Genomic DNA, 24,070 nt, shown 5'->3' on the forward strand with positions numbered 1-24,070 from the left:
CACCCAATCAGGTCCCTCTCTTTCTCTGATGAATCCCAAAGTATGGAATATATTGTAGAAAAATTTACTCCCTCCTGACCTTTTCTTCCCAGGCAGAGCATTGTTATTTTATCTAAAGGCTGATTCATCACATCTCCATGATAGTGATGTGAAGAAGTCAGGAAGCAGAAGTACAGGGCCAAGTAAAAAGAGAAAAAATACAAAACAAACAGACAAACCAACCAAGCCCAAACCCCCAAACCTAAAACCCATCAAGAATAAAGAATGAAGATAACCTTATTCAGAGATCCATAGCTGCTACCCACTTGTGAGATGTAATAGATAATAGACTTCTAGCAGATTTTTAGCTCATGGAAAGAGCTAGGAGACTTGAACTGACTAAGCAGCTTAGGTAAACTGGGCTGGAGATCCATGTTTCTGACACAATCATTATGTTTACAGAGAATATTTCTATATAAAGGGAAGAAAAGGACAACATCACAGAGAGAGCTAGGGAAGTTTTCTAGGGCATCTGCAGGAACAGCAAGACCAACCACTTTGTGTGGCCAGCTATTATCTTCTGGTCAGGTCTCAATGCAAGGCTGCAAAAAGAGAGTTTTGTGCCCAGCTGTCTACAGAAGTAAACAAAATGGTAGAAACCTCCTAAGTGTTACAAGACTTTGAGCGGATGGAGAACTATTCTGAGCAACAGCTTTCAGAGAAGTTGTGCATGAAATCAAAAGAGATGTCAGATCCACAGACCTGTAGACCCCTAGGTCAGGTTTTCCCACCTAAATGATTCTATGATTTTGTAATTCAGAAAACAACCACCATAAAAGAGCAAAATATCACAACCTTGTGAATATGGGCATGACCATGAAGCATTTCAAAATTTTGTCAATGAAGAGAGAACAGGCTTACACAATAAAATGAATTTCTTACCAACATCACAGCTCTTCCTCACTTTCTTGCCTTGAGTCACCACAGGGGCTGGGGAGAAGCTGTCTTTCCCATCAATCCATTACATGATACCCTGAGGCAGCTTCCTTAGGTCAAAGAGAATCAAGATTCCTCTTTTTCAAACATCCACACTTCGATCCTTTCTCCCATACACTTTTAAAATGTAATATTTTTTTTTGTCAGATGAAAGAAACATGATCAGCTCTCTTCTTCCTATCTCTTGATTTCCTTTAATTCAAAAGGCTAGATTTCAATGTCTCAAAAGGTATTCATCCTTTGACACAGCTTGGAAAGTCTCCTGTGTGCACTGCCTGCAGGCTAAAGTAATTTCAAGTAAATGGATTTCTTCATAGCCTAAACCAAAAAAGGTAGAAGATAGGAGAAGGTGAGAGTTAGGCACTTAGCTTATAGTGATTAAATCGTACTTATTTGTGTGGGAGATAAATCATAGAACTCAGAAAAAATTTTTTGTCTAGAAAACGGCAAGACTGCCAGGATGCAGATCCTGGGTGAATTTTGAAGATGAGGTAATTATATCTTGGGATGTAGTTTTCCCATTTTTCACATGCAGCTGTTTAGGAAACCATTGTCATTAACTATACATAAAATAACCAAATGATGATGTGACAATGGGAGAACAGAAGGGTCGGGCAGTGCTCAGTTAGGAGAGTTAACAGCAGTCTGGAGTCTGTCTAGAGGAATTTGGATGATAAGATGCCAATCTGTGTTTATACAGATTCCTATGCAGTTTTGTATGGGGTGTACTGAATGGCTCCATTTTGGGAACAAAACCTGTGAGACGTAAACAGGGTACTGGTATGGCAAAAAGTGAAGTGGGAGAAATCCTGAAAATTTCAAGATCCATAGCAGTTGGATGGGAAGCAGCCCAGCAGAAAGTGGACCATGCAGCCCAACACTTAAATAGCCAAATAGACTCCTTCACTGTGCTGGCTGTCTTAGCAGAGGAAAAAGAAGTAGAACAAGAGGAAGAGAAATGGGATTATCTGTTGGAATGGCCACAAGTGAATCATGGATACTCTGGGATAAAGACTTGTTAAGAGAGGGGCTAAGTAGAGGATGGCTGGTCACCCTAAAGGCATATGAAACATTTATCTCTGCCTGCAGCCAATTCCACACCAAACTGGAGAAACAGTCCCTGCAAGACTCTCCCTCTCCATCTAAGGGCAGGAAAAGGGTTATGGGAAACTTAGCAGGTTGACTACATCGGTGCTTTTGACAAATCAAAAGGAAAATAATCTACGTATGAGTTGAAATAGTCTCAGGTCTGGTGCAGGCTGAAGCAGCAGCATGGGTCACAGGGGCTGAAAGGGTTATGGTTCACTTTCCTGCTGAAAGCAAAATCAATACTATCAGATAATTGCAGTCACTTCATAGCAGAAATAGTCCGAGAATGGGCAGAAACTAGAGGAATGCTGTGGTTGTTTGACATCCCCTACTACCCACAAATCGGTGGGATAGTATACAGGACAAATGGTCACCTAAACCAGTTTTTGAGACTTCAGGATCCAAAATGGCCTGACCAGCTTTGGGAGATTATGTGCAAAGTCATTAACCGAAGTGGAGTAAATGAATGTTCATGACTTGTATAATTTTGACTTACGTCACCTACTATATCTTCTAGCAAGAAAGGGACTGACAATCCCCAGAACTCTTTATATTTTCCACATCAGCCAGTATTGGTAAACTTCCCAACTATTGGGTTATAGAAGTGCAATACAAGATGTTGTCCCTCATTGCTTTAAGAATAACACACAATTTTAATTTTCTGATTAGTCCTCAAAATATAAATCACCTTCCTTGCTGGACTGCTTTCATTGAGACTGTAGGTGGTGGCTTTTATCTTCTTGAATGTTTTAAACACATGCTAAACAAAGTTGTCCTGGCATGCATCCTGGCTGCTCTTTTAATGGTCAGTTTAACCTCTGCTGTCAGAAAGATAAAGTACTGCTTCTTTCCTGTATAATGCTCATAATATAGCTAGAACTTAAAAATCAGCTGAGCATTCTGGAGAAATCACTTTCTTCTTATTTATTTGCTCAGTTTACATTGTAATTAGCTATCTTAAATTGCAGTCTTATAATTCAAATAATTCAAATTTAGGCACATTCTGGACTTAAAACAAGAGAGAGAAAGAAGATTTAATTAAATTACATTGGAAATTAAATTAAACATAAGAAGGAATAACTTAATTCATGATCAATTCAAAATTCTTGGCTGAATATAGCAGATGTATCATTGTAAATTCTAATACCTAATATTCTGACATGTAGAAGAACACTAATTTATATCTTTCTAATCCTGCTTAATGCAGTGTTTGACGTGATCAATGCTACAAGTGCATCATTTGCCACCCTAGAGATAATCTAACTGCTAATATTGTTTCGGTACATTTAATGGATAGATCTAAAACAAAAATAAAAATTTAATTTGATAATTTATAGTATTTTTAATAATTGTAGATATATATTTTTGAATATTATTTATGAAAGCTATCTGGACTTAATTTTCTGTCTTTTACATACGTAATTTTTTTGGTTTACAAAGACAAAAATCTGAATAATAATATTTTTAATTTTGAAAGTAATTTCTGTTAGAACAAGTTTTGCTTTTATTAGCCTAACAGAGGGAAGGAAGGAGGGAGGGAGGGAGGGAGGGAGGGAGAGAGGGAGGGAGGGAGGGAGGGAGGGAGGGAGGAAGGAAGGAAGGAAGGAAGGAAGGAAGGAAGGAAGGAAGGAAGGAAGGAAGGAAGGAAGGAAGGAAGGAAGGAAGGAAGGAAGGAAGGAAGGAAGGAAGGAAGGAAGGAAGGAAGGAAGGAAGGAAGGAAGGAAGGAAGGAAGGAAGGAAGGAAGGAAGGAAGGAAGGAAGGAAGGAAGGAAGGAAGGAAGGAAGGAAGGAAGGAAGGAAGGAAGGAAGGAAGGAAGGAAGGAAGGAAGGAAGGAAGGAAGGAAGGAAGGAAGGAAGAAAGAAAGAAAGAAAGAAAGAAAGAAAGAAAGAAAGAAAGAAAGAAAGAAAGAAAGAAAGAAAGAAAGAAAGAAAGAAAGAAAGAAAGAAAGAAAGAAAGAAAGAAAGATTGTAGTTACATACTGTTAGTGGCTAGTAATAGACCTGTGAGGTAATGCTTCAAAATCTTCTGAACCTTCTCATACTAAAATCATTGTTATTGACATTATATTAATATTGGTAGCAAGTGAAATGCACCTTAGTAATTTGATGTCTGATTGTAAAAGCTTTTTGTCATTATGGTTATTGCTGTCATCATGTGCTACTTCAGATTGAACAAGTCATATCTCTGTCATCACTAATGGTCCATTATTAATACATGTCCTTGATCACTGATAAATTTAGTCGAATAATTGTCATGCTGTAACTCAGATTTTTCTGCAGTCTCTGGGGCTATGATAGTATGCCTATGCTTACAAAAGCTTGCATTCAGTATGAAGAATTTTTGATATAGACTTGCAGCACACTTGCATGTTAATCATAGTGTCTGTATTTGCAATGCCTTGATATGTAGTCCAAAGAATCTTTCAGGTTCTCTAGGAGCTGTGACTCAGAGTGGTTCTTGTCATTTTGCTTAATAAATAAGCCTTGTAGAAAACTGCACTGCATTATCCTACATAGCATTTTGAATCTTCCTTGCTTTGCTATGTCACTGACCAGCACCTAATGTCTATTATTTAACTGCTACAGGCACACCACATGATCAGACTGGTAAGCCACACATAAAACTCAAGTTGCTTCTGTTTTTAACAGTGATACTGCTTAGGAGTCATTAACATAATCTAGGACAATTGCCATGCCTGACTCATCCTCTACCGGAACCAGAAAAATAATTTTCCAGCAGAGAAATCTCACAATTCCACAGAAATTTGTCATCTAAAAAAAAAAGAAGAACAAAAAAGGAAAAAAAAAAGGATTTAAAAATTGTTCTGGCTCCTTGGAGCTTCTCTTCTCTTGCCTGGGTTAAATGTGACAAGCCACCACCTTCTTGACTCAGCAAGTTATAATCTGTGATGTGATATTATATAAGCACCCAGGATAAGACTCAACACATTGGAGACATATGACATGCTGTCCAGGGAAGGACTACCTCAGAAATACATTTTCTCACATTTTTATATGTCTTTTCAACATAGGGGATAATCAGGACTAGGGAACTCTTCAGTTATTACTTCATAACAAGGTGAAATTGGAAGCATAGTTATGTATTCCCTACCACCTCCCCTATCCAGCTATTAAGGTTGCATTTTTAGTGGCATATAATTAATCACTTGTGATTTATCTTCATTCCCTTAGGACAATTGTATAATCTTGTGTCTGCACTTTTGAGGTTCCCTGCAACAGTCCTGGTATAAATGTTACTGACAACTAATGCTTCATTAGCAGCAATTACTCACACCTACATCCTTGTACTAGAGTCACTGAATAGGTCAATCTACAAGAAAGCCCTAACAGTCTATATAGAGGATATTATACAGATAAAGTATTTTTTTTAACTTTTCATTGTTGTCATCTATTAGTTTCAGAAATATTGGTGGTATGTTATCAAAACTGCACTGAATATTGCTCTCCATACAGATCAGACCTGAAACACATGAAGGTGATGTATCCTGAAAAAAATGACAGCAAAAACAGCCCGGCCCTTCTCCACATATTTACTCTTTCTTATGCCTGTTATTCAGCTACTTCCTTCAATCAATGTAGAAAGCAGGTTGAAGGTGCCTCAGGCTCATAGTCAAAACAAATTGGAAAGACATCTTGTGCATATCTCTTTTCAGGAAAGTTCTCTAAAGATACAACTGTCTGCAAAGACATAGAGTCTTACCTGCATTACCAATCCACCCTCACACTGATGAATTCTTCTGTTCCACAACACAACTGTTTTGAAACATTAACAGGATAAATGACAAATGTGTATTTTATTTTGCGTCTTCAATCACTGATGACAACTTAAGTTAGGAAGTCTGATAAGATTTAATCACAGAAAAGAAGTGTAATATTAAAAGAAAACATGGGAATGAGGGCCCAGGTAAGGACTTCTTTCCAGGAAAAACTCCATCCCTGTGATAAAACAGCACTTTGAAGGCCAGAAAACAATGGCACTTTCTTCAACACATTCATGAGAAACATGTAGCTCACAACGTCCAGAAAAGCAGAGACAAAGGCTTTTTGGCAGAGAACTTTCATCATCTGTAGAGTTATGTAGTAAAAGTGATGATTCTGGTTTTGGTATTTATTTTCTAGTTTCTAACAGCACTTTACGTAGTTTGGTGCTCTCAAAAAATAAATTTTGCTTGAGAATATTTCAACAACAACAACAAAAAATCACAAAAGTAAAAACCAATAAGAAAAAAGCAGATATACCATTTCATATGCTTTCTAAACAGTCGGCACAGTAAAATTACCAGAATTCATATCTCTATATTTATCCCTGCAGAAGAGCTGACATCCAGCAATCCACATAATGATGATTTAGCAGAGTTTTTTTCACTTATTGTCCCATGTTTGTTTTATTTTCTTTTCATTTTCCATTCACTGGACTCTCATGTGATTTTACTAACCCAGAAGGCAAGTGCCCCACTAAGTGAACAAATTTAATTTGCCAGATGATTCAATAGAGTAAAAAGTCCAGCAAGAATGTAGATGAAGCTACAGAGCAAGAGCTCTTTTTCCTTGACCACATTTTTTTGAGCTATTTCATCTTTTATATTAATACATAATTCTATTATTTTTAAATTATTTTTATAAAATCAGTGTGGGGATGGTTAACTTTTCATTTGCCATATTTTGTCTAGGCAAGTAAAATTTATTTTATTTCATTATAAGTAGTAGGGGTGGGAATTCATGTAACTGCTTGATGATGAGCTTCATAACAAAATAAAGTTTGCAATGTCTTGTTGCGACAGTCTACCTCATTTTTTTAAACTGCATTTTTTAGTATTTGTCCAAAGTATTCTGCTAATCTATTTTGAATTGGATAACAAATATCTGATCTAATGCATTTTCTCACTTATTTTTCTTCAGGAAAACTGGAAATTCTGCAGGGAAAAAGAAAATTCTTTATCTAAAACAGTCTCTCCAGGCACGCCATACGAGAAAAAGTAAAATCACACTATGCCTCAATAGTTTTAACAGAAATTATTATCATTAGTGCCACTTCTGGCATCCTACAACAAACACAATTTATAATTATGTACATGTATTTATTTTTGTCTACTAAACAAGATGCAGTATTTCTACCAAGGTTTACTGCCATTTTCATCAAAGTATAAAGTGATTTGAGTGACAATGTTTGTATTGATTTCCTCTTTCAATACTACTCTAAAGGCTCTTACCATAAAGAATAATTTCTCTATGGTTTTATTTATTTATTCATTTATTTATATTTTTACTGTGTGTTCACTTCAGGATGCTAGAATGAAAGTTACATTTTGTAACTTGGAGTATGAACATTAACTGAATGGCAAAGTACATACAGTAACTATACACAGAAACTCTTGTGTGTCCCTACTCTGCGAACACACAAAACCAGCATGTTTTCTTTCAGCTTGTACAAATTTTCAGTCTTGTAATTCTCCTAACTACATTTTTATAAGTTGTTAAAAGCTGGAGAAACTATTAAGAAGGATATGCAATCAAAATTTTAGATTTAAACAAAAAATTAATTTTGTCAATAGATCAACAATATGGTACACCATACTCTATTCATATTGTCTTCAAATAAGTTTGGTTAGGTAGAGAATAACCATTTGAATCTGTACAAATACACAGAATGCAGAAACTTATGCATGAAAGTAATTTGGTAATTAATTTCTCTTTATATATAAAGTCTTTGACTTTTATCACTATTACTCTGAAGACTTTGTTTTCTTTTTTGTTTTCTTTTTCCTATAACCTGTCTTTGGAAATGATAGACTGTTCATTGCTCTTTCGGGTTTATATGTCAAGATGGTGGTAGCAGGGAGCTGCAGGTATGGTCTCTGTGACAGACACCAAAGCCAAAGAGGAGGTAAGAGGTGCTCTAGGTCCCTGCAGCCCCTGGAGAAGCCCATGGTGAGGCAGGCTGACCCTTTGCAGTCCATGGTGAAACGATTTGGAGCAGATTTCCACCTGTAGCCTATGGAGAACCCCACAGCAAAGCAAACGGATATGTCCTGAAGGAAGCTGTGGCCCATGTAGCAGTTCCCATGTGGGATCAGTTTTTCTGGCAGGAGCTGTGCCTAGCGGGAAATCCACACTAATGAAGTCTCTTCCTGAAGGACTACATTCTGGGTAGTTTGTGAAGGTCTGTACATCATGGGTGGGACACCACGCTAGAGACAGGAAACTGTGAGAAAGAAGGAGTAGCAGAGAGGAACTCTTATGGACTCATGACAACCTCCATTCCCATCCCTCTGCATCATTCAGGGAGTGGATGAAGTAAAGGAGTTAAAAATGTTGAGCCTGGGAAGAAGGCTAAGTGGGAGAGATCTACTTTGGGTGTGGGGAGGAGGGGGGGGTGGTTTTTTTTTGTTTCTCACAATTCTACTTTATTTTTAATTGAAAACTAATTAAATTTATCTTCCCCAGGCTGAGTCTGTTTTGTCATGGTGGTAATTGGCAAGTAAGTAATGTTTCTATATTTATCCTGACATTTAAATTTGCCATCTAATTTTGTCCTCTATCCTGTTGAGGAGGAGGAGCGAGAGAGCAACTGGGTGGACATCTAGAAGCCAGTCAAGGTCAACCCACCACAACTGTTTAATTTTCATTTTCATATTTACAGAATGATTTATTTGTTTTATCCTCACATGACTATAAAATGTTAGCTTATTGTGTAGTGGAAATAGGATGGACTAATCATGTTTGATACTATGTTGATAAAAATTGATTCAGAATTTGTCATGATTTTTTCAGTTTTCAGACTAATTTCATATCTGTGACCTCTGGATTCCATCTGTTCTAAGGAGCTCACTGCTCTCCTGTGCCTCCATATAGCCATTTCTCATGTATAAGTTACAGTACACTCTGCAATGACAGAGGCTTAAATTTAACTTTGAGAGAGGGACCATGATGGATGACAACGCCAGGACATACCTATGCTACTACTATGCCTAAAGGGCCCAGGAACAGTAGTTTAGTATGTCCAGCAGTTGAACATGAAACTAATACAGAACCTGACATAAATGCCATATTAGTACATCCCTTGCTAGGAATGAAATTCATTTGGCTAAAAGTAGATATTTATGAGAATGATTCCTCTGTTTTAGAGGTTATGGTGCAATTTGTGTTAGTGCTTGAAGTCAATTAATCTCATCTGTGAAACCTCTGATACCCATCTCCATCCATTTAGCTATTCTCTCAGCCAGGGCTTCCAAGGCCACTTTGTATTCTCATCCTAAAGAGAATATTAAAGACTTCTTTTAAAATGAACACAAACTGTCCAAAGTGCTGAAATAGTTGGCTAGCTCTTGGTGGTCTACTTTTAAGAGCATCTACTTTTAAGAGCACTGCTTGAAGACATTTCAGACAGATACACTCACCAAAAAATGTGAATTCCTCTTGAAAATCCTGGAGTACATACTTGATTACAGTCTGAAAGGTGTAGTGAGATGGAACTAAACTGTAATCTTAAAAGTATTAGGGCACACAAGAGGTGGTTATTCAAATATGTTCCTGGCCTCTCTGTATTTTTCAAGCTGGCCCAATCTTTTCAACTCCACACAAAAGTTACCAACAAAGCCATGTAGACACACACACCAAGTATATAAGTTTATGAGGCAAACCCAAGGATGCATCTCTCCACTTCTTGCATTTCTTGTTTTTGCATGTCCCCAAAAGGACAACTTGGCTGATGGAAGGTCTACAACACAAGTCTAGTGCACAATCTAGAATGACTGAGGGAGCCAGTGTTGGTCAACCTTGACAATAGGAGGCTCAGGGGACAACTTATTTATCTCTATAACTACATGAAAGGAGGCTGTATCACACTCTTTTTCACAGTATAAGGATAGGCTGAGAGGAAATGTTTTCATTTTGTGCAAGGAGACATTTAGATTGTACATTAAAAACAATTACTCCACCTAAAAGGTTGAGAAGCATTGGAAAAGATTGTCCAGGGAAGTTGTGGAGCGACCACACACACAGGAAATTAAAAGATTAGTTGATATGTTCATAAGGGACATGTTTTATTGGTGGATTTGTCAGTGTTAGGTTAATGTTCAGACTAAGTGATCTTAGAGGTCTATTCCAAATTAATGAGTCTATGATTCCATTAATTTATTATTTAATTCAACCCTCTTCTTTAATAAAAAGCACTGTCACCACGTATGCTTTTGTGCCAGACACACATCACCTTCTTCAGTTTGATACTGTAGTCCTAGTATGGTGCTGACATGTCTCTAAGGAGTTTGAACTGATAGGCTGACGTGTGTGCCTAGTGTTCTTTGAGTAAATGCCACAAACTGTGACTGAGGCAGTGGGAGGTGATGTGTCCTTGTAAATGCCTAATACAGTCAGCCTTAATACGAGGTGAAACAATTTTATTCTTTCTGTTCTGCTTCCTTGCTTCCTTCTAGAGTGCAGAAAATGGGTGCTTCAGCTCCACTCAGTTTATGGTTCAGGGGCAGAAGAAATAATGCCTCACTATGTATTGCACATTTTTGAGGCTTGGAGTCTGGTGTTAGAGAACATATGCAATATTGTTTTATTTATCCCATGCCTTTTGTGAAGCAGATACTTCTACTGGACGTAACAGACAGGACATCTATGACAGGCTCTTCCATGAGATAAGAAGCTGTTCACCTGTGCTTTATACATAAAATTTATTCCTGCCTATACAGGCTGGAACTATCATAGAAGACGAATATACACTCCAGTTTAGAAGAAGGGCTTTCTTCTCAGGGAGAGAATGTAAGGAGGAATGGAAGGTGCACTGAAAGGGATCAGAAGTGTAGCTTTCTTTGACTGTGGCTTGTGATATAACTGTTGAAAACATGACAGATTTCAAATGCTATTTTCATGAAGGTATATATCTACCAAATCTTCTTTGAATATAGGAGTAAATAAGTTATTCAGCACTTGACAGGATACATCTTCTGAACAATGATAGCTATATCAGAAAATGCAGTCAGGCTAAAGATAGAACACATATTTAATAATGAATCTCACTCTTATAGTCTGTGTGGAACTAGCAAGGAAATTAGACCTGAGGAAGTTAGTGGCAGAAATATGTTAATGTAAGCTGCAGTCCAATATTTGTTTGATTCTTCATTCAAAAATTGTAATAACCACAGGCAGTGCCTTCCCTGAAAATATACCTCTCTTTACCATGGGAAACTGTAGTGTAGACTCACTGAAGGACCTCCAAGAAAGACCTCACTATTCATGTCCTAAACCCTTGTGGGAGCAAGCACACTAATACCCAAATATCAGTTACAAACATTTTTTATGGGGTTCTTTTATGTACTCAGTGATATTGCTGAGGGACACTTTCTACAGGTTGAAATGGTTTTCTTACAAATTCATTTAAAAGTTGTGACTGAACGTAGGAAGCATAAAATCCTACTTGTTCCAATATGTACTTTCAGAATTATACCCGTATCTTAAACCCCATTTAAATTCAATGTTATATAAAAGGTTAAATTTATGTGGGTTTAGATGCAACATGAAATAATAATAATAATACCCATCAAATTTTGCCACAAATAATTTCTGAATAAATATGCTTAAATCCTCAATGTGGCATGGTTGAGTGCATTATGAGAAAAGCCGAGCAAAAGTACATTTCCGACCCTACATTATTTTGACCCTTGTCAATGGCCTAGAAGAAATAAGGTCACAGTCAATAATTTAAAGATGACAGTCAATAATTTAAAGATTCGGTAACTGGTTAAATAATGAGCAGTGCAAATCATTGCCACAAAAAAGATATGGTTCACTTGGTAAACTAGGACAAGAAAAAAATTCCTTTCAAAACGAAACAATGGAAGCTATGCATACAGAAAAACTGTTTTAAGAAGAATTATACTAGAATGCAAATACTCTAGAAGACTAAGTAGATAATTAAATAGGAATTTGCAATAGTCTCCAATGGCATAACTACAACAGGTAATTAATGAACTAGGAAAGAGGAGTAAAGAGGTGCCTGTTACGGAGATCCATACATTGAGAAGGGTCTTAAAACACTGGAGAGATTTTAAAACCAAAATAAAGCTATAGAATATGCTGGTTTGGAAGAGATGCATCAGAATCCCAGACTCCAACACTTGGAACTCCATAAGACACCCCAAGTGTCACCCCATGCACCTGAGAACATTGTCCAAACACTTTTTTAACTCTGTCAGGCTTGGTGCTGTGATCACTTCCCTGGGGAGCCTATTCAGGGCTCAACCACCCCATGGATGAAAAACTTTTCCTGAAATCTAACTTAAACCTTCTTTAACTCAGCTTCATGCTGTTTCCTTGAGTCCTGTAATTGGTCATAAGAGTGAAGAGATCAGTGCCTGCCCCTCCTCTTCCCCTCATGTGGATGTTAAAGACTGCAATGAGGTCTTCCCTCAGTCTCACCTTCTCCAGACTGTACAGACCAAGTAACCTCAATCCCCCCTTGCCCAGCTGGTGATGCTGTGCCTGAAGGCTCTCAGGACACACTTGACCCTCCTGACTGCCAGGGCACTGCTGACTCCTGTTCCATTTGCCATCACACAGGACACCCAGGTCCCTTCCCACAGTGCTGATCTCCAGCCTCATGTTCCTCAATCTATACATACAACCAGGGCTGACTTGGCCCAGGTACAGAATCTGGCACTTGCCTTTGTAAAACTTTGTATGGCTGGTGATTGCCCATCTCTCTTAATTGTCTAGCTCTGTCTCCAGGGCCTCTCTGCCCTCAAAGATGTCAACAACTCCTCCCAATCCAATGTTTTTCAGCAGACTTAGTATTGCTTTGAGTCTCACATACAGGTGGGTAATGAAGTTGCTAAAGAGAGCTGGGCTGGGGGTGGAGTCCTGCAGAACCCAGATAGTGACAAGTCACCAGTCTGATGTCACCCCATTCACTGTAACCCTTTGTGCCTGGCCTATGAGCCAGTTGCTCACACATCACTTAACACGGTTATCCAGCTGTCTGCTGGGCATTTTATCCAGAAGGATCCTGTGAGAGACAGCATTAAGAGCTTTGCAGAAGCCCAATAAAAATCCATCTACTGGCTTCCCTAGATCAGCTAGGTTAGCTGCCTTGTCATAGAAGGAAACCAGGTTTGACAAACAGGACTCTACCCTAATGAACTCATTCTGGTTGTGATCTGGCCTTAAAATAGTAATTCCTGTAGTTGGAAAAAACATATACAGACTATCAGAAAAACCCTTAGTGGTTTTAACTTGAGAGAACTTGAAAGAGTTGTTTGATCATACCCTTTTGCATAGCTGTACTTATATCTTAGGTGTAATTGAATGCCTTTGCAGGGATTTTCATTCTAGTAAAGGAGAAAATTGTGTCACTATTCACTAGACAGTTTGCTGGATGTGTTAATCTTAATTATATTAGGAAATTACATTTCAGAGTAGTAGGAACTCTGTGTGTGTGCTTCAGGAGATGATGCTCTGGCATTTGATTGACAGGATCATGTTTTTGAAAAGGACATTGAAAATGGGCTGCCATGTGTAGAGGGTTGAACTAACTGCTGACCATCCCATAGGAGTACACTGTTTGTAGCAGGATAGCAACTAGTTTTGAAGGTGTGAAACCTCTTTTCTACACTGGAGAAGGAGAAGAGAGAAATTGCAGCTTGGATGAGAGTCATGGTTGTCTGCTTTTGTGATTATGACAGGGGCTGGTTCAGAGAAACAAACCAAACCAAGGTGATATCCAGAGTTCCAAATGCAGAACAGAATTTTTAGTGTGCAACAGTTCTGTGGGTCCCAGCTCAGGAAGAGGTCAGCTGCCATTTGGTCTGAGGAGGACATAGACAAAAACCTGAGTAATTGGAGCATGATGAAGACTTAACATTTTCATTTGAGGCAAGAAACAGTCAGATTTTGAGATCATGAAGAAATCTAGTTCATCCCAAGTCTAACACAACTGAAAACATTACTTCTAAATGTATTACAATTCAAAATGACATGTTTAATGGAGAATGTTGTCAATATTTGTATTTAAACATATCACTGTAGCTTTCAGAAAATAACGTGTAATTTTTAAATGTTTGGAATAATTTTCAATCTCTTCCATATTGACTGAAGTACTTCTTAAGCAAATGTTTGCATATGTAATTAGAAAACTGTATGCCTGAATATTTGCAGCAATTATATTTGCAGCACTGTACATTTTTGGACATTCCTACAATTGAAATCAGTTGCCTCAAATATTTACACTTATTAATTCATTTTAAAATATTATCACAGACACTTCAGTTATACTAGAAATCTATGCTATGTTATTAGTTCATACACATATAGTATGGCCTTTTCTTTTTTTATCCTTTTTTCCTTATTTTTTTCCTTTTACTTAATTTTACTCTGTAGTCAGGGTAATTAAAAATTTCATAATATTTCATTTTATAACAGATTTTTTTGCATGTGTGTGGGATGATGAGGAAAAACTTGAGAGCTTTGAGTGACATATCTTTTATTTCTGTTTCAAAAAGCACTCTACTCACATGTTCAAAGACTAATCTGAATTCCAGGAATGTTTTTGCTTCAACATGTGCACAACTGTCTTCCATGTAATGACTAACAATTATATTAACAGAAAAGTATATTGATATATATATCTTGGACAACATTTGTGAGTTTCTCAATCTAACCAAAAAATTTATTTTATTTTCAAAAGTTCTGTGGAATTCTTATGTGTTTCTCAGTGAATTATTGCAACTTTGAAATATACTGTTTGGAAGAATAGGCTTGGGTATAATGTTAAGTAAGACATCTTTGGAGTTTTTCAAATTTGTGTATCTAATGAACTGAAAGGTTACTTTGATGAAGTAATGATTTCTGCTCTGATCCCATATTCATTAAAAATAAAATATGAGAGTTCTTCATGCTGAACAGTTTTTTTGTTTTGCTGGCTGAAGTACCTTTGATTGTTGAGGAGTCCTCATGGTGCACATTTTCTGTTTGCACTTGGACCACTTAAGCTTCAAACAGAACTGCTAAAATTTATAACAGATCCCAAATCAATGACAAAGATACACTTTCCACTAACCCTGATTGTACGCACAAATACTTTTAAAGTGTTATTTTTAATATGCCATTTTTTGACTTAACTAGTTATTAGCTTTTCTCTAGTAATAGGAAAGTGGTTCTAAAATTTGTATTTTGATAGTGTGATTCTTTGCCAAATATGGCTATAACTGAGAATTAAGACAAAATTCAGCATTGTTAGGTGGTGACTCAATATGAATGAAATATTAAAGGAACACAAGGTCAATGTCTCTTCGCTTTGAGAAGTGCTTTGATGAAAAACTCAGACAAAAATATGTGTGGATGTATTTGTGCTTTCAAAGCAAATGAATTGAACAGAATGAAAAAAGCAAATTTTCTTCCCAAGGAAAAAAAGGCTATCTGTACATCTGCAGTTTGAGATGAAAGGTAGCACAAGGACAATAGTGCTTTCATTGGTGGTGCTCTTCTCCCATTATAGCTTGGCCCCACAATGCTTCATTTATCAGGAATGTATTATGGGAGACAGTTTAAAAATATCCAAGTGATAGATATTCTTTTCCTGTTGTATTTAGAATAAATGGCTTACTGTAATGCTGGAATTGCAGAAGAATTTAGTTCAGAACTTCTGGGAAAATGAACTTAATAAGCCCTTAAAGCATTCATATATTTCTAAGTCTTTTCAATGTTTTTGTTAAAAGACTAAGCCTATTTCAAATATCATTGTCCATATTTTTTCTAACATTTTTCAGATATGAGTGATAAACGCACATTTTCCTCACTGCTGGTCCATTTTTCAGACCTTTGTGTGGATTGCAAGTCTCATTTCTGGAATAGGAAATCTATAGTTTTAACTGCTGAACACAAGTATTTGCAGACTGAGTCTCATTAATTATACATAATGATAAAAAATTAGTTTTATAAATGACTTGTGATACCTTTATGATGGTTTCTGCTGCATTTGCAAGTGTGTGTCTTAGTTAAACCATACTAACCAAGACATGTACCAACACAACAGTGTAGGAATATTCTGGGGAGAAATCAGCTGTAATATTTAACAGTATGCACCTCTGTGAGGACATATATCTTTCTGCCACTTCAAATTTTACTGTGTATCTCATTTGAAAGTGAAATCATGAGAAAGAGAGTGACATTAAAAGTACACACTGTGGTGCTGGGAACTGAGGGTGCCGCGTTAAGACTGATCGCACAACAGCAGGCGCAGGCTGAAGGGTGCCAGCAAGGCTTGGCCTGTCAGCCACCAGGCTTTACTTCAGACATAAGAAAAGGGCAGCTCATACCAGAGAGCAAAAGTAGTCTGTTTTCCTTCAGATCACCCATCAGCCACTGGGGGATGAGTCCATAGAGAAGAATGGGTAAGACTCCTTAAATACAGGGATTCCCTATGCACATTTCTCAGTGTCCCTTTATGAAAGCCAACCCACCATACTTCCTGGACTGGAGAATTACTGAAATTTCTATCTTATTGCAGTTCTCTGTGCCTAGTTTCAATGCAGAGTGTAGACCAGCTGATTTACTGTTTTCTTGAAGAACCCATGCACTTTGCTATTCTGCCAAAAAAGAGATTTAATCTCCTTTACTGAGCAGACAACCAAAGCACTGGGAACTATGAGTCAAAATGCACAGCAGCTGCAAGGATCTGAACAAGGTGGGAATAGGCCTCTACTGCAGGGAGATTGGACATTGTGGGACAAATTACCAGGGAAGGAGGTAGGCTGAAGACAGCAGAAACACTGAAGAAACTGATGGTCGAGGCCACAGAAAAATCAGAGAAAAATTTTAGCATGACTTAAAGGCAGTTTGTAGGGAGGGACTTGTCAGGGGAAAAACACAGAGATATTAGAATCCAGCAGCATGAGGGGCAAAGGGTTGCCATTAAGAAATAGTCCTTGGCCAGAGGTAGCTGAGGTTTGAGATCCCTGGCAGCGCTGGTAAGGTTCGAGATCCTGGGCAATGCTGGTGATTGATCACCTCAGGACCCAGTGAGTTGAAACAGCTCAGCCTAGAGAATGCCTTATATTTATGACATACCAGCTCATCTGACTTGCTTTTATTGAAGGAGAGAGCACTTGACTGAATAGTTATGCCAGCAGGTCCACAAGTCACTAGACCCAACAAATAGTGCAGATAAACAGCTGGGAACAAGGCAGGGCTGGCAGTGTCTTCACTTGGCTCTGCTGCAGTAAGGTCAGGATGTGTGACCACAGCCTCAATATGGTGGTCAGCCACTCTGGTCAAAATTACCGTCGGAGATTATTTTTGTTTTGGTGCTCATGCACTAAATTGTGAGAAAGCAGCACAGCAGGTTTTTCTCTTTTACTTGATTCTTGAGAAACAAGGGGACTCTTCATCTTTTTTCTGTGATTACAATGTTAAAAAACAAGCTTCACTTCTCTTCATTAAAAAGATCCAGCAAAATTATGGAAAAATTTCCTGCAGTTTTTCTAAATGAGTCTTAAATTTGCTGAATGTCCATCATCATCACCTGCTAGAAGCTTTCACGTCCCTTTGGATGAAGGTTTGTCCTCTCTGGTTACTCTTCTCCATGGTGGAGAAGGTGATGACCTCTCCATGTGAATGTTGTGATCCCTCTGTCACACTCAGGGCTCTGCATTGCTACTGTAGAGGCATCCAGGACAAATTTTCCTTTCCTCAGCTTTCTGGATGCATCATCTTTTTGTTCTGTGAGCACACTTACCATGTCCCTGCCATTTTGCTTCCCTTTTCTTTTGTCATTTGTGCATTTCCCCCTGCAGCCTCCACTTATTCGGTTCACATCCCTTTCAGGATTATATGGTGCTGAAACTGCGACGACACAGAGAGTCACTCTGGGCAGCTGGAATTGCAGTAGAGCTGAGCACTACAGGGGGAGGGCTTAGACAAGGCATGATCCTGACTTCTGAGGCTGGAAGACTGCCTGAAGGCCTTACAGGCCACCAAGACAGCTCTGGGACTTCTGTCTGTGTTTATTTTTATTCTGGCTGAGCACTTTCTCCCAGTCAAGTCATTTCTGATAACTTTCTGCAGTCATCAGAGAAAAAACTGAGGGGGTTTTTTTTGGTGGGTTTTTTTTTTTCCATTTGGAAAAAGAAAAAAAAGAGAAAAATATATAGATTTAGGCATATTTTCACCAAATTACATAATTCCTCAAAGAAGGTTCTAGGAAATTGTTATCTATAATGATTAAATAATAGGAACAGAAAGAGTTCTGGTGAGGTGATTGTGAATTATTTTTTGGTTTTATTTTTAAAATCCTACAAATTTCAGATTAGGAGGAACTTCACTCTCCCAGAGAAAAAACAAGGGGAGTTCCAAATAAGATTTTATTTTTTGCTACTTGCTGCAAGTTATACTTGATGATACTCAGAGGGAACAGGTTGGTGGCTAAATAAAGGTTCAGATGCATAAAGCTAATGTAATATGGTTCAGATACATAAAGATTCTAAAAAAGAAACTATCATTCTCATCTCCTGGGGCTTTATTGAAGGTAAAAAACCTTCAATATATGAAAACATTTGATTTTCAAACTTTTATGACTTGTAGTTTTGATCATAGCACTGTAATACTTCTTTATGTGGGTTTGTTTAATAATGTCTGAAGCAAGTACACTGAAAATGTGGCTCTTCTGCAGAAATAAGGCTGTTTGCCCCCTTTATTACAAAACTTTTGTTGGTTCCAGATTTATGAATCAGTGTTGTTTTCTTGTGTCAGATTTACTTGCAGTCAGGCTACTTTTCTGAACTTTTTTTCCTATCAATGGAAGGTAATACAATTTGCTCAGGTATGAGTCATCTTGTCCTTCAGCAGATTTCTAAGGCAAGTCAGATGAATCATTTTTCTTGGTACCCACTTCTCCCTGCTGACAATAAAGGAAATCTAACAGAGCAACTCTGATATATCCCATACAGGTTGTAAGTGTCTAAAGCTACTTGAGATTAAACCCACTTCCAGTGTTTATGGAAAATGTACACAATCTATCAACACAAACAGGCTTCTGGGCGAAATGGAAGCTATGGGTACCTAACCTTCCAGCCAAGGTCTGTCCTTCAGTGAGGGAGTCCATGTAATCACGTTGCCTACAGTCGTGACTTCTGTCTCTTCAATAGGTTTGTTGTGTACCAACCCATGTCCTATGCCGAAAGGCTTCCTGCTATGTTTCAGGGGAAATAAAGAAAAGTATTTAGCCTGATGAATTTCATCAAGTGTATAGCACTTTTCCAGCAAAACCTCTCATGCCTATTTTATTTAATTGAATAAATCCTGGTCTGTTTTATTTGGAGCATTTGCTAAGATGTAGGAGCAGTAGCAGTAACATCTGATTTAGATATCTATATCTTTGAATAGTTGAACTTGGGGCACCTGCATGGTACTTAATCAATACAAAGAATTATGTTGTGGGCTTAATTAGCAGTAACAGACCATTCAGTAATGTTCGTGCACACACACAGAGTCAAAAAGACTAATTAATCTGATGTGCAGCTTCCTCTATCATTTATTACTAAACATTTGAGAATACAGAAAAATCATAATGGTGTAATAAGATACACCCCTTTAAAATGAAAATATGGACTACATTAACTGAAGACCAAAACAGTAAGACTTAGACCATTCTTGTTTGGTCTAAGTAATCAACATTGGCTCCTAAAGAAAATGTGATCTAACTGTCAAAAGTGCTAGATATTTTCTAAAAGTCACAGTCTTAAATGTTCCTGCTAGCAATCAAGACATTCTGTTAGCAACTCCATTCACAATTATCATTCTGCAGTCAGAATGGTTGCCTTTTTTTCCCACATTATAATTTATAATATTTGTAATGGATTTGTTCTGGACTTAGACCTTCCTTAAGAAAATAATAATGTATTCGGTGGCTTGCATAATCAAAAGGTAATCATGAGAGAATTTGGAAGATGGCCTTCCATGGGATCTCTCAGGTTGGAAGTGATTTCAGGCATCTGCTCTAACATCCTGCTCAGAGTTCATAGTGAATTCAGCATTTAGACCAGGTTGCTCAGGGCCTTTTTGGGGTCAGATGTTTATAGCCTCCATGGCAAAAACTCCACAACTTCCTGGGCCGCCTGTCCCAGTGCTTTGTGGTCCTCAGAGTGATCCCAGGACAATTTGTTCCAGAAGTTGGAACTTCTCCTCTTTTAGTCTGGGACTGTTGTTTCTCATTCATCTACCATGCCCCAACATAAGAGGAATTTATATTCTTGCTAACATCCCTGTGGATACGGGCAGACTGCTGCAAGGTGCTCCCAAAGCCGTCTTGTCTGTAGGTTGAACAATCTCTCTTTTGCAGCTTCTGCTCAGAGGACAGGTGCACCAGCCCTGACCATTCTGCTGGCTTTTACTCAACTAACTCCAGTTTACCAACACCTTGTGCTGGAAACCAAAACTAAGAGTATTCAAAATGTGATCTAATGAATATCAGATAAAGGTGAGTAATCATTTTCCTTTGTCAATTGGCTGCAATTATTTTAACAAAGCCCATTATGCCAGGACAGTGCTGACACATGCTTAGACACAAAGATACACTGATGTAGTACCACACTATTCTGCTGCACCTCAAGGATTTGCAGGCAAACACTGGTTTTGGGCCAAAAATGGCATCTTTGTCTAGATAATCTTGGATTTTTTGTGAAAACAAAATACGTTAAACATACCTGTCTGTCTGACTTCAACCCAAATAAATCAGATGGTCTCACAGCAAGCAAATCTACTGTATAGCACATATGCCAAGTTTATATTTACTGTGCAAGTAGAAAAATTACTTTGATGACTATACTTTTTCTTTGGCTAAAGGTAAAATATACTTAAGAAAATCTCTCCTAAACAACAAAAAAAAAAAAAAAAAACCCAAAAAACTTTCCCACAGAGTTACCCCTTATTGATGGAAACTGGCTACAAAACTTTTTAAAAGAAGAAACCCAGAAAGTAATGGATGGGCTTTGATTACCTTAACAGGTGACCTGGCCCCAGATAAGTCACAGGTGTACTAATTACCAAATCAGAAGAACAGCCTTCACCTAATGGGTTGCAGCTGTGAGTAATTAAGGTAAAGGTGATAACGGGGTGGATTTGTTGGTCAGGGAAAGAAGACCTTGAGGAGGTAGGGGAGTCTCTCTTCTTCCTTCAAGTACTAGGGGCTATTTAGCAGTGCAAGGTAAAAACTTCAACCCCCCCCCTCCTCTCCTTCAGTGCAAAGTGCCATTTCAAAATGGAAGATAAGAACCTTGTCCCTTTAATCTCTTCTCCTCAAGTATGAAGAGCCACTTGGGAATGGAAGGTAAGGACCTTGCTCCTCTCCTCTCCTTGATTATGAATGACCATTTGGAAATGGAAGGTAAGAATCTTCTTCTCCTGTTGCCTACTGTCCTCTCCAGTACGGAGAGCCTCCTTCTCTCCTCTCCAGTACGTGGAGGCTCCTCCTCTCCTTTCCAGAGCCCTTTGGAAATGGGAAGTAAGAGCCTCACCATACCAAGCCTTGCCACCATTTGGAAATGGTAGGTAAAAACTTGACCCGCCCTTCTCCACTCTTCTCTGGAAATGGAAGTTAAGCAACTTGCACTTCTTAGGTTTTTGCTTTCGTAGCCAAAATTATGCAAGGTATTCATTAAAAAACTTCAACTCTCACCATATAAGAGCATCCATGTATAAATACCATATTTTTGTAAAGCCTGCAGCTTGGGGAGCTTTGGCTTAACATAAATCATAAATTATTTTATGTGGCTAGGAGTCAAAACTCAGTAGACACATCAGTACCACATGCAGGTAGTGGGGTTTTACAGTCTTTCCCCATCTTTCTAGTACCTTTTTACAGCAAGAGAGTGATTTTCTGTTAAAACAAAAGGTAGAAATTTACAGTCAGTTACAGTTCTTCATATATTTTCTGCAATTTACACCCCCCTGAATCACCTAGATGAATTTCATCAAGTCATTAAATCGGGAGAAACAAATTTTGTTTCTTCCCCATCTTCTGATTTGATGTTACTTGATCAGCAAGTTTATAAATGTTAGAACATTAAATGGCAGTACTGTTTATTTATAGCTTGAACAAGGAACTCTAGGTTTATATCTGCTTGATTTTCTTTAAATATGATAATTTAACTTTTTTGTATCATACATTAAAATTTAAATAAAATAATATGCAGTAAATGCTTTTGCTGGTATTTGGGATAATTAAAAGCACTTTCAAACATAACATATTTTTCAAATGCCACCTGAAAAACAATATTTGGAATATAAATTTTTGGCTACTTGGAGCACAAGTAGCTACAAAACCTTTGCAATTTCCCCAAGAATGAAATTTCACATTCTATCTCAATGCTATGATTTCTTACAAGAGCATCTGTGCTGTCTATGCTAGTTTATGCACTGTTTGACTAAATACATCCCATCAAGGAAGCAGGAAAATATTTATGTCTTTTGCTCTGGTGTAATTGTCTTTCTGCTTTGTGGGTTTTTTCCTGGTTGTTGTTTTTTTTTTTGTTGGTTTTTTTTTTGTTTGTTTGTTGTTTTTTTTTTTAATAGGATTTGCAATTTTTCAAATAAGTATTGGTACAGGTAATCCTCAGCCAGGTTGGAGACTCACTGTTTTAGAATGCTACACAAACATCCAGTGTGTACCACAGCAGTCACAGTTTGAAAACACAAGATGTAACAGGTGGGTGACAAACAAGGAAAGAAGTGAAGTAACTCTTGCAGCAGAAGGCTTTAGTACAACTAATTACTTGTGCAACTGAAATCCTATTGGTGACAGCAATGAAGAAATGTTTTGAGAAAGACATAAAACTCAGTATCTCCTGTTTGGGTTTCTCAATAATACACACAAACCTGCTGTCAGCAATACTTGACCAGAAATTGTCAATTTTTTTGCGATAATGAGGCAGTATGATTTACCCTGTTAAGTAACCAGCCTTTGGAAGACTCATAAAGCTTTTCTAAAGCATGGACTGTAAAATAAAAATGAACTATTAGTTTAATAACACTTTAACAGTTTAATGTGCTTATAGTTTTCAAAGAACTTAAGCATCAAGAGCTTATATTAAATTCTGTTTTCTTCTGTATGAATTAATCAAAAGAGTTTCTCTGCTTCTGGACATTTTTGGACTATCAGATATTACTAAGCTAGAAAGAGTAAAAAAATTCCATGGCTACTGACCTGGAATTCAAGGTTTTATTATGTGGCCTTGAAGAGATATCGTGCCATAGTTAGTAATAGTTGTTAGAAGAGGTCCTGAATATTACAATACAATAGTAATTTGCCAACAGCAAGTTAGACTAAAATTCTTCATGTTTCTTTATAGAAACACAGACTGAAGAATATACATAGGGAATGTAATTTGCATCACCTTAAAATTCTTATTTCTATGCCATGGCCTAAAGTACCTAAAGAGTTGACATTTTTCAGCCTTTATAAATGAAATTATTCCAAGGCCGCTTATTTCAAAACAAAAGAAGTAAAATACCAACCCAACAAACAAAAAGACCAAAAACCTCAAACAATAATACCACCTGTTCTGTACTAGAATTCCCATGTAATACAGAAGTAATCTCAACTGCTTGATCCCATAAAAGTAAAAAAAGGGCAAAATGTCTTTAGACATATCTGTGTGTTCATACATTTAGTCTTTCTAGACAGATGTATTATGGCACCTTTCTGAGTGAATACAAGGTGAAGCATTCAGCACTATGAAAATGTTTGAATAACCTGCATTGTATGAACTGAATGAACATAAAAAAAATTTATAAATTTCATATATTTGAATACATACTAACCAAAACCTTTAGCTATTACTAGTAAATGAATTTCTTTATTTACTATGATTTATTGTATCATTTACCAAAGCTATGTTAGAGGACTTCTTGAAAAGAAGTATCTTAAGTGTCTTATAAATAAATATTTTCAGCTTGTACCATGTATTATTTTGTTTACATGCATGTGTATTTT

General features: G+C 37.4%; 2 long non-coding RNA genes across 3 annotated transcripts; one reads left to right on the forward strand and one right to left on the reverse strand.

The window, feature by feature from the left end:
* Positions 1 to 4,679: 4,679 nt before the first annotated feature.
* On the forward strand, positions 4,680 to 14,410 carry LOC135308056 (uncharacterized). Of its 2 annotated transcripts, none has more exons than XR_010368606.1 (3): positions 4,680 to 7,969; positions 8,530 to 8,563; positions 13,561 to 14,410. It is a non-coding gene; the product is annotated as an uncharacterized LOC135308056 (long non-coding RNA). The 2 variants fall into 2 exon arrangements; XR_010368607.1 differs by having other exon boundaries at positions 13,770 to 14,410.
* Positions 14,411 to 18,235: 3,825 nt separating this feature from the next.
* Positions 18,236 to 20,957, reverse strand: LOC135308061 (uncharacterized). Its single transcript, XR_010368608.1, has 3 exons — positions 20,784 to 20,957; positions 19,146 to 19,263; positions 18,236 to 18,870 (listed from the first exon to the last, which is right to left on the reverse strand). It is a non-coding gene; the product is annotated as an uncharacterized LOC135308061 (long non-coding RNA).
* Positions 20,958 to 24,070: the final 3,113 nt, after the last annotated feature.

This window comes from Passer domesticus, chromosome 1 (genome assembly GCF_036417665.1).
Source record: "Passer domesticus isolate bPasDom1 chromosome 1, bPasDom1.hap1, whole genome shotgun sequence".
Classification (NCBI taxonomy): domain Eukaryota; kingdom Metazoa; phylum Chordata; class Aves; order Passeriformes; family Passeridae; genus Passer; species Passer domesticus.